The following is a 9,378-nucleotide window of genomic DNA, read 5'->3' as shown; positions in this document are numbered from 1 at the left end:
TGCATGTTCTGGTAGCTGCATGTTCAGGGACTGTAAAGGGCAGGACTCTAAATCAGAAATGAATTTCTCGTCAGAGGTTTGTCAACCATGGCTTCTAAGGTGGGACCAGGAGGTGAGCCATCCACAGCAGGGGACAGTCGTGCATCTTCTGGATGGGACGTTACTTCAGATGAAGTAAAAACAGGTGAAGGTCAGGCAGAGTACCCACAACTTTATAAATTCAAAATGTTTTTACCTGGTTAGGTTAAAGGCTGGTGGGAAATCACTCTGGTTCGACAGATGCTTTTAAATCTGAAGAAAATGTTCAAGAAAACAAACAGGTCTGTGTCTTGTTGCAGGAAATCCCCACACAGGCTGTTGCAGAGGACAAACCTGCTGTGAAGAGCTTGTCCTGAGAGTGCCCAGCCCTCCCCCAAGCCCACTAGTGGAGAAGGTTCAGCTTAGCCAAGCCACTGACCAGCCTCTCACAGTCTCCCCTCCCTTCCTTTGATTCCCGAGTCCCCAGGGGACCACAGGAGGGCAGGGCCAAGCCTCACATTTAGTCCCAAGGATCCTGCTTTGCCACTCCCTCTTACCTAACCAAGAGGTCTCCGAGCCCTCTGCTGGGATACAACAGTGGTGACCTGGCAGTGTCTCCTGGCAACTGTTACCTGGCAACTGTGTCCCAGCAGCATCTGGGTAAACATGGGCTTTAGGTGGCTAGTAAAGGGGCCAAGGTCTGGGCGGTGTGAGGGGCAGAGAGTGGCAGGCAGGATAGACAGGGCTCTGACTCCAGCCTCCAGCCACATGAGCCCCGCGCCCTGCTGACCTTCTCTCCTGGGGTCCTGCACAGCACTGCTTACTCTGGGGGCTCCTTGTTTAACCAGAGGCTGCACTCCATGTGTCTCTTCCTGTCAGAGTGGGGCCTCTCCCATGGCAAGGCAGAGCTGAGGTGAAGAGGCTCCATCTAGAGGGAACCCCAGGGTTTCCACCCCACCCTGTTGCTCCTTGCGGGTCAACTTCCTGTTGCTGGTTCCATCCACCGAGGGTCTCTGGGCTCAGTCCTGGTGCACCATCCACTGGGCTAGCCTGGCAGACCCTCTGCCTGTGCAGCTGTGGCCGGTCTGGCGGCCGAGGCAGAGGCGTCTGGAGCAGAGAGCCTCTCAGCCACACCCTGGCCGAGTGAGCGCCAGTCTGGACAGTGCAGAGGAGGGAGTGCGCGTTCCCACCTGTGCTGACCCTCTCCGCCTGCATAAGAGCCAGGCCCAGGGAGCAGGGCAGCCTGCCTTCCAGAAGCTTGTCCCAGCTTGCATGGCGGCCATGGGCAGCACCAGCCACAGTCAGCCTGCCCTGTGGTGGGAGCACAGACTTGGGGGCCTGCAGCGCTGACTGCTAGGGCCTTCTTGCCAGGCCAAGGCTTTGAGAGATGCTCACTTTCCCCAAGTCTGGGCTCAGAGAGCTCTGCCTCAGAGATCTGCTCTGCCATCCCCATCAGCATTATTTGTTGTCCTTCCTGCTGCTGGTTCCCTTCCCTGGGACCAGAACTGAATCAGGAAAGACTCAGGGATAGAGCTGAGGAGAGGCCTCTCTCCCAGCAGTGTCACGGAGCCTCATGTAAAAGCTTTGGCTCACCATTTTATTATTTATTTATTTAGTATTTTTTTTTTTAGGGAAGGATCTGCAGGGTGTTCAGTGTCTCTATTATAGACTTATAGTGATCCACCTGTTTCCAGCCTCCCAAGAGCTGGGATTACAGGCATATGCCACCATACCAAGTGTCAATTGCCATCTCAGTGTGCCCCGGGGGCAGGGCTGGCATGGCAGGCCTGGGGATCAAACCTCCAGCTCCTGCGCCTGCTTGGAGGCGCTTTAATTCACTGAGCTATTTGGTGGGCCCTTGGGTCACTATTCTGTGTAGTTAATAAAAAGTGGTCAGAGACTGGGTGTGGTGGGGTGCACCTGTAACCCCAGTGCTTGGGAAGCTGAAAACAGGAGGATCACTACGAGTCTGATCTGTTTAGTGAGACCCTGAAGACCCTGTGCTAAATACATTTTTTAAAAATTTAAAAAAGAGGTGGTTAGAGTCTGCTCGCTTTCACAAATCAGTTTATTGCATACAGACTTTTCCATTTTGTTTACAATGAGGCACGCAAGACCAAGGCGGAGCCCACACCTTCCGGTGCCTTGCCAGCAAGAAGCCTGGCTCAGAGTCCAGGGCTCAGGTGGGAGCTGCTCCAGAATGAAGCCAGCTGAGTCCCAGGGCTCCTTGTTTATAAGTGTAGCGGCTCTCAAGAGGGCCTGGCTTCATCACCCCTGAAGATAGAGAGGAGAGCCTTGGGGACATGGGGTGGCCAGGTACAGGATTAGCACCCAGGCTTGGATATGCTTCCAACCAGTCTGAGGGCTGGCCACACTCAGGTTTGGGCGTTTGGGTCCGGGGCTGAGGTCGAGCCCATGTGGGTCTGGTAAGTGAGCTGCCACATTCCCTGGGGGAGGGGTCCACTGCAATGCTCATCACAGCAAACTCACGTCACTCATGAGCCAGTTCAAAGCTGCTCCAGAATCATCAATTTTGTGGAGCTCCTTCAAATTCTGGGAAAGAAGGGCCTGGGGGCGCTTCTGCAAGACTGGGTCTTGTCAGTGCCTAATGCTGGGGTGTGATCAGCTCCCTGGGTCTCAGCCGACAGAGCTGTGGGCATAAAGGGGACTCGGGCAGGGTTGCATTTCCTAACACCTGATTTCCCTGGGTATGGTTGCCATCACTTGGTCTGGCCCCTGCCACCTGAGGTGGCCCCAACCACCTCATCCCTAGATGTGTGGAGGAAGGCCCATTCTCCATCCCCGTGGCCTGCCTGTGGCACCTCTCAGGAGTCTCTCGGTCGTGGTGCTGGCTGGGATGAGTCACATGCCGACTATTCCCTCCCTGCCCATGTGTCTTTTTCTCCCACACTGGCTTTGGGGTCATGGATGGGGCAGTGGTGCTTCTGCCTGGTTCTTATTTGGCACCTGGCCTTGTATATGTATGTGGGGGATACTGAAGGCCAGGCTTAGGGTGGGGGCTTCCATCTCTGCAAGTGCCAGGTGACTGCCCTTGTAGGCTCCTCCATGTGGGGACCAGGCTGTGTCACAACAGCCTTGCTTGCCTGTGCTCCAGAGGGCAGCAGATGCAGGTTTCAGCACATGGAGCCCTTGGGCACATCAACACCTCTGTGGCTGGGGCAAAGCCACCTTGGAGTTGCAGGGAGGCAGCAGGGTCCTGGGGCCTCAAGCAGCTGTGCCGGATGGGCCACAGGCCTCAGCCTTTGCCTGGTATCCAGTGAGAGCTCCATGGGTCCAGCAGTTCTGCTCCAGCGGTGACCAGGCCGTGGATGGACGGCATTACCAGACAGTATTAGACAGAGGCATCCAGATCTAACCGTGTCTGGTAAGACGCCCATCATGGGCGAGCACAGGCTCCTCTGGTCCTGGTGCCTGCAGAGGGAAGGTATCTTTGGGGGCCTACCCTTCTCAGCAGTCAGCCTCAAGCCCAGGCTGCTTTCCTGGTGCTAGCCTGGCCCACATGTTGGTATTGTAAATGCCTCCAGGGAATAGTCTGGACTAGGGGATCCAGGCCAAATGCTCACCTCCAGCCTCACAGTTTCCTGAATGATTCTAGGCAGTTTAATGAGTAACAGAAGGTTGGGGCAGACCCCATCCTGCCCCCAACAGGTAAGCTGCTGGCTCAGAGTCCTGGCCTCAGATCAAAGAGACACAATGGGTCATCCTGGATTGTGATTTTGGGCAAATTTCTTGTTCTCCTTGGCTGGCAGAGGGAAGGCAGACTCTGTCCTTGATCAAGAGACAGCGGGGGAGTACCTCAGCGCCCTGTGTAGCACTCAGGCACCTGAACCACACTGCTCTCCTTGGTCTCTAGAAGCAGGGAAGCAGAGCAGTAACACAGCCCTGAATGCTGAGAGAGGACATGGGCCCAGGCCTCCTTCCCTAGCCCAAGGTTCTGGCTCTGATGCCTCTATAGGACCAGCTGAGTCCAAAAGCCAGCCTGGGAGGAGTAGAGCGAGGGTAGGGTGCACCAGAGGCTGCTCCAAGACTGGGCCCTTAGTGTGGGACAACCATCCCTAGCCAGCCTCAGCATGACGGGCAGAGGGGTCCCCATCAGAGTGAGCCCCCACCCACGGCTGGGCCCCTGCCCTGCCTGCTTCTGGGTCCAGGAACTTGGTTCGGTACATCTTCAGTTATCTTGAGAGTTTTGGGTCACCTTTGAACATCGTTACCAGACAGTGTTAGAGCCAAGCCGAGAAATCCAGCACTGTCCGGTAAGATGCCCACAGAGGCCCCGGTGTGCCAGGCCTGAGGACACAGAGTCAGATGTGCAGCTCTCCACCCACAGCTGCAGAGCCTGGTGACCAGTTCTTGAACGACATCAGCTGGATGGGGTCAGCAGTTTGGTGAGGTCCCAGCCACTGGTCTGTCCCTGGTTTTCCTTAGCCAGGAGACCTTGGGCTGCTGGCTTGACCAAGGTTGGAGGTATAGCTGCCTCCTCACAATGGCACAAGAAGGAAGAGAGGCCCAGCCTGAGCGCCCCACCCTGCGTCAGCCCAGCCCAGCCCCCACCCCATGAGGCCTTGTGGGCCCTGCTGAGCCTTCACCCTTGGAGTCCTTTGCTGCAGTTCCCCCAGCCCACACCTGCCAGGTGTGGAGCAGCACCTGCCTGAGTGCTGTGGGTAGGGCCCAGATACCTGAGCGTCCTAATCCCCAGAATGGGTAGGGGTGGAGGTCAGAGCAGCTGCAGGAAGCCTTTTGTCCCAGGGTCTTCTCACCAGAGAAGCTGGGGCTTCCCACAGCCGCCTCCTCAAGGTCCAGTTTCTGTCCCACAGGTCCACCCAGAAGCCAGTGGGCAGGACCAAGGGACGGACCCATTGTGGGGACTCGGGGTTGGAGCCAGGGAAGGGGAGGAGGGAAGGCGGCCCCATTGTTGCGCGCAGGGCTCCACAGTCATCATTACCAGGCAGTATTAGAGATCGGACACCATCCAATGCTGCCCAGTAAGATGGCCACGGCTGCCCGTATTGGTTTGGGGGCCGCCAGCTGGGGGTCAGGAAGGGTTTGATGGGTGCCTGAGGGGAGCTATACCCTCTCTACATAGTGGGGTGGGGTATAGCCCCAGGGGACAAGGGCTAGGCAGGGTTCCAGGTGCCTGAGGCCTGGGGCCCCAGAAGGGCCCTCCAGGAGCCAGGTTGTCCTGCCCAGAGGCAGGTGGCCCAAAGAATAGGAAGGAAAGCAGGGCTGGGTGGAGCCTCCCTCAGGACAGTCCTTGAGAGAAGTGTGGCCCTCGCCCCCAGTGTGGACACAGACTGCCTCCTATGTCTAAGGCTGGCCAGGCTGTACTGCTGGACTCTGTGCCTTGCCCCAGTGTCTGCTTCCTGCCCAGCCCCCGCCTGCCCTTCTCCAGAGCCCAGGAAGGGCACTAGCTGAGCCACAAGCAACCAGGCTCCAGGGGCAGGAGAGCTCTCCTCTCACAGTTGTCTCCTAGCGGCACTGGGGCCTAAGCAGGTGGGGATAGCAGCCCCAAACAGAACATAGAACCCTCTACCCAGGCACCCATGGGGACAGGGCTGTTCAGAAAGGGGTACTCTTTAGCCCCTAAATGCTCAGGGCCCAAATGCAGCCCCTCATGGAGCCAGGAGACCAGGGTGCTCAGACCCAGCACCCTGACCTCTTCCAGACCCTACCCTGCTCCTGCCTCATGGCAGCTTGGGCTTGGAGAGCCAATTGAGCAGCTTGGTGAGGTGCCAGCATCTTCTTCCTGCAGAGGCTGTGGAGGGGTGCAGGCTGCGCTGATTCCACCAGACGGCCAGCTGACCACAGTCAGGCCCATGATGACCCGACCACTTCCCAGTCCTCACCATGGCCAACATTACCCGGAGGGCCTGCCCTTGCCCGGCTCAGGCCCAGCAGGTAGGTCCCACTGCTTTTCAGGAGTCTACAACGCCCATAGGCTGTCCTGGCCCCTGGCCCACAACCCCAGGTATCAGTACATGTGCTCCCCTTCCTTCCACTTCACACCTGGCCCTTTGACCCTGTTAGACTGCTGTGAGAAGGCAGTGACACTTATTTTCTGAGCTAAGGCTTCCCTTTTAGAACTTTTTTTTTTTTTTTTTTGTGGAACTGGGGATTGAACTCAGGCCCTTGTGCTTGCCAGGCAAGTGCTTATTCTACTGAGCCATCTCCCTGGCCAAGGCTTCCTTTTTAGAGCTTAGTGAAGTTTCAGCTCCTCTCCTGGTTTCTAGGCCACAGGGAAGGCCATGGGGGCTGCGTGGGGGTGTGAGTAGGTGCCTCACATACAGCCCTCCAGGCTGGATCAAGTGCATGTCCCAGCACCTGGGGAAGATAGGCCTGATGTCACCAATGCCCTTGACCACTCAGGGTCAGGACTTCTTGGGGAGCAGGAGCCCTGAAGACTAGGGGACCCTATAGGGTCCACAGCTGGCCTGGCCACAACCAGAGGGACAGAGCAGTGCTGTGCACTGCCCACTAGGCAGTCATGAGCCTCATCCTGCCCAGTACGTTGAGAGACACAAGGATGGGCATGAGCCTGGTGCAGTGGGTAGGAGAATCAGTACTCCATGCTGTAAGGCAGGGATGGGAGACGACACCTCTACCCGGAACAGCTCAACAGGGACCCTGGCTTCTCCTAGCAAGGGAGGGATGAGAACAGCTTGCGCCTCAGCCACAAGTCAAGAAATGAAAAGCGAAAACAGGCTTCTCTCCGCAGCAGCACGGTTCCCTCCTGGGCCAGGTTCCTCCAGTCCCTTAAGGCCTGTCTTCCCCAACAGCCCTGGTTAATCATCACCTTCCACCAGGCTCCTTCGGGAAAATAGAGGAAAGGCTCAAGGTGGCCCAGAGGCCCCCAGCTGGTCTGCAGTGCAAACACCCCCCAGGGCGCCCAGCACACAGCAGGCAGAGGTTGGGGTCCAGGCCAGGAATGCAATCCCAGTGTGAAAAAGTGAGCGGCTGGTTAACCTGCCCGACGGGCCTTAATCAATGGCCAGGCCTCCGAGAGAACAAAGCACTGAAACCCAAGCTTTCCTGCCTGCCTCAGATCAGCCAGACCCAGACGCCGGAGGCCGCAGGGGGCGGGGGCGGGGGCGGGGGCGGCAGGCTCGGCTCTCCCTGCTCCAGTCTGTCTTAGCTTCCGCCGCAGCTACGTGTCTTCAGGGCAAGGCCGCCATTTCACCCACGCTGCCGGCAGCGTCCCTCAGTCCTCCTTGGCGGCTGCGCAGGGCACATCCTTGCCCACTGTGCCACGGGGGACCAGATTCCTCCTCAGAACACCCCACCTGATCCTAAGGACACTAAAAGCACCCAGCAAACCAATTTTGCAAATAAGGTATTTGCAAATTATGAAAATGTCTGAAAATTAACAGTGGACTGTGTCCATGAGTTATGGTTGAGTTTCATTTTCATAAATGCAAAACGTACTTTGCCTAATTCAAGAAGCTAGCAATTGCACTACATTTATTTCATCCAGGTTACTGGAAAAATAATCCAGAACAAAACCTATTTTTCCAGATGCTCACGGTAGATTAATCAAAACACTGTATACGCCTTAAAAGTTTTGTTCACCAAGAACAATGAAAACAATGAACGCCATTGCTTCAAAGAAAACAAAGCTGCCTCCCATCACCATTGTCACCTCCTGAGTCTGAAACTGTCCAAGGAGCCAGCAGCCAGGTGCAGGCATTAGGCAGAGGGTGCCTGGCCCCAAAGCCCAGGGCAGATGTGACCAGACCCTGTCTGTCTGACTGCTCATTGCCACCCTGCTGCTTGGCATTTAAGTAAGAAACCTTTAGAATCAACTTTGGCCTGTTCCCAAGTAACAATGACAACCATCTCCAAGGTGGTACCAAAGAAGCAGGTAGGTAAGAAATAGCCCATTTTCCTGCTCAGGCCCTACACTAACTGTCACTAGCCTACAGGCCTTGGCCGACCTCTGACCACAAGGTCACTCCAGGCCACAGCCGCTGACAAAACCAAGCACTTCCATGAGCAGATTCTAGGAATCCGCGAGCAGAGAAAGAGACACCCCCAATCCAGATCCTCCACACTTACCTCTGAGACCACAGCCTTCCCATCTTGGAACAAAGTAGGGCAGGAACATCCGTTCCTCTTTGAAAAAGAACTTTCTAGAAGGTCCTGTTGCCAGGTGGATAATGGATGCAAATCCTCTGGGAGCCTGTCCTTGGCCTGTCTGGTGGCAGAACCTGCCTGGCTTGAATATGTGGCCTGCGGACCCCAACAGCTCCCAGGTCAGGCCCAAGATGGCTCCGAGCTCAGAGCTGAAACCCAGACACTTTATGGCCCGAGGGACCCACCTTCTCTTAAAAAAGGAAGGCCTCAGCTCTGTACCCGCCAACACCATACCTCACTGGACGCAGGCTACACTGGCTGCCAAGTGGCCAGTCAATCACCACAGCCCCTACGGGTCCAACCCCAGGCACACCGAGCTTCCCTGCACAACGGCCTCCCTCCTGCCCGCCCTTACCTGCCCCGACAGGTTCCTGACAGGTTCCTCTGCAGCTGATGAGCCAGTGAGGTGGAAGCTGCTCCCGCCCCCAGTCCTGTGGCCAGCACTGTCCCTGCCCCAGGACCCCAGGGAGTGGGGCCAGGCCTTGGGAGGACATGGAGAAGCTTGGGCACCATCACCGATACCTGTCAGACAGTATGAACAGCCTGGTGCTCGCATTTGCTCTGATACAACCTTCCCCCAACCCAGATTCAGCCTCAGTGTAGAGCCAGGAAGCCTGACTGTCCTCCTCTGGTGAGGCTCAGACACAAAGAAAAAGATAGGCTGAGCATGGGCAGGTGGACAGCCCAGGGACAATGAGGAGGTTGGCACGGTGGGCTGATGGGAAAGGGAAGAGCCGGCGTGGCCGGGCTCGCCTTACATGTAGCTGTTCACCCCGCCCCACGCAGGTGCCTGCTTCCAACCAGCCAATCTCTGCTCCTGGCCACCGACAGGTGTGTCCCCTGGGCTCTCATAGGCCAGGAAAGAGGCAGCTCCTGTGACGCAGCAGGGGCGGGCAGCAGTCCCCGTGCATTCTGGCCCTCACCTGGCCCGCCAACCTGAGGTTGAACAAAAACCCAGGCCTGGAGGCTTCTGTGGGGCCTGGTCAGATGTGTGGGCAGAGGCTCCCCTGAGTCCTGGGCTCCAGGGAATCCAAGGCTGGACCTGCTTTCAGCTCCAGGACCTGGCCAGGTCATAGGGCAGTGAGAGGGGGTCTTGAAACCATTTCAAGTCCCTAGGCCCACCCTGGGAGGAGCCCCAGAGCCTACAGACCCATGCTGAGGGTTGGGGTGGGGGCTTAGGCATCCCTGAAGGGGGCCTGGTACTGAGGCTGA

The 9,378-nt window shown here is 57.0% G+C and overlaps 1 long non-coding RNA gene across 1 annotated transcript; it reads right to left on the bottom strand.

Moving 5' to 3' along the window:
- Positions 1 to 2,081: 2,081 nt before the first annotated feature.
- LOC111812131 lies at positions 2,082 to 8,878 on the bottom strand. The gene is made up of 3 exons (XR_002817717.1): positions 8,522 to 8,878; positions 8,089 to 8,262; positions 2,082 to 3,450 (listed from the first exon to the last, which is right to left on the bottom strand). It is a non-coding gene; the product is annotated as an uncharacterized LOC111812131 (long non-coding RNA).
- Between the last annotated feature and the right edge of the window lie 500 nt (positions 8,879 to 9,378).

Source organism: Octodon degus, unplaced genomic scaffold (genome assembly GCF_000260255.1).
Source record: "Octodon degus isolate 3935 unplaced genomic scaffold, OctDeg1.0 scaffold00113, whole genome shotgun sequence".
In the NCBI taxonomy this organism is placed as follows: domain Eukaryota; kingdom Metazoa; phylum Chordata; class Mammalia; order Rodentia; family Octodontidae; genus Octodon; species Octodon degus.
This window is presented reverse-complemented; position numbering and strand designations above follow the sequence as displayed.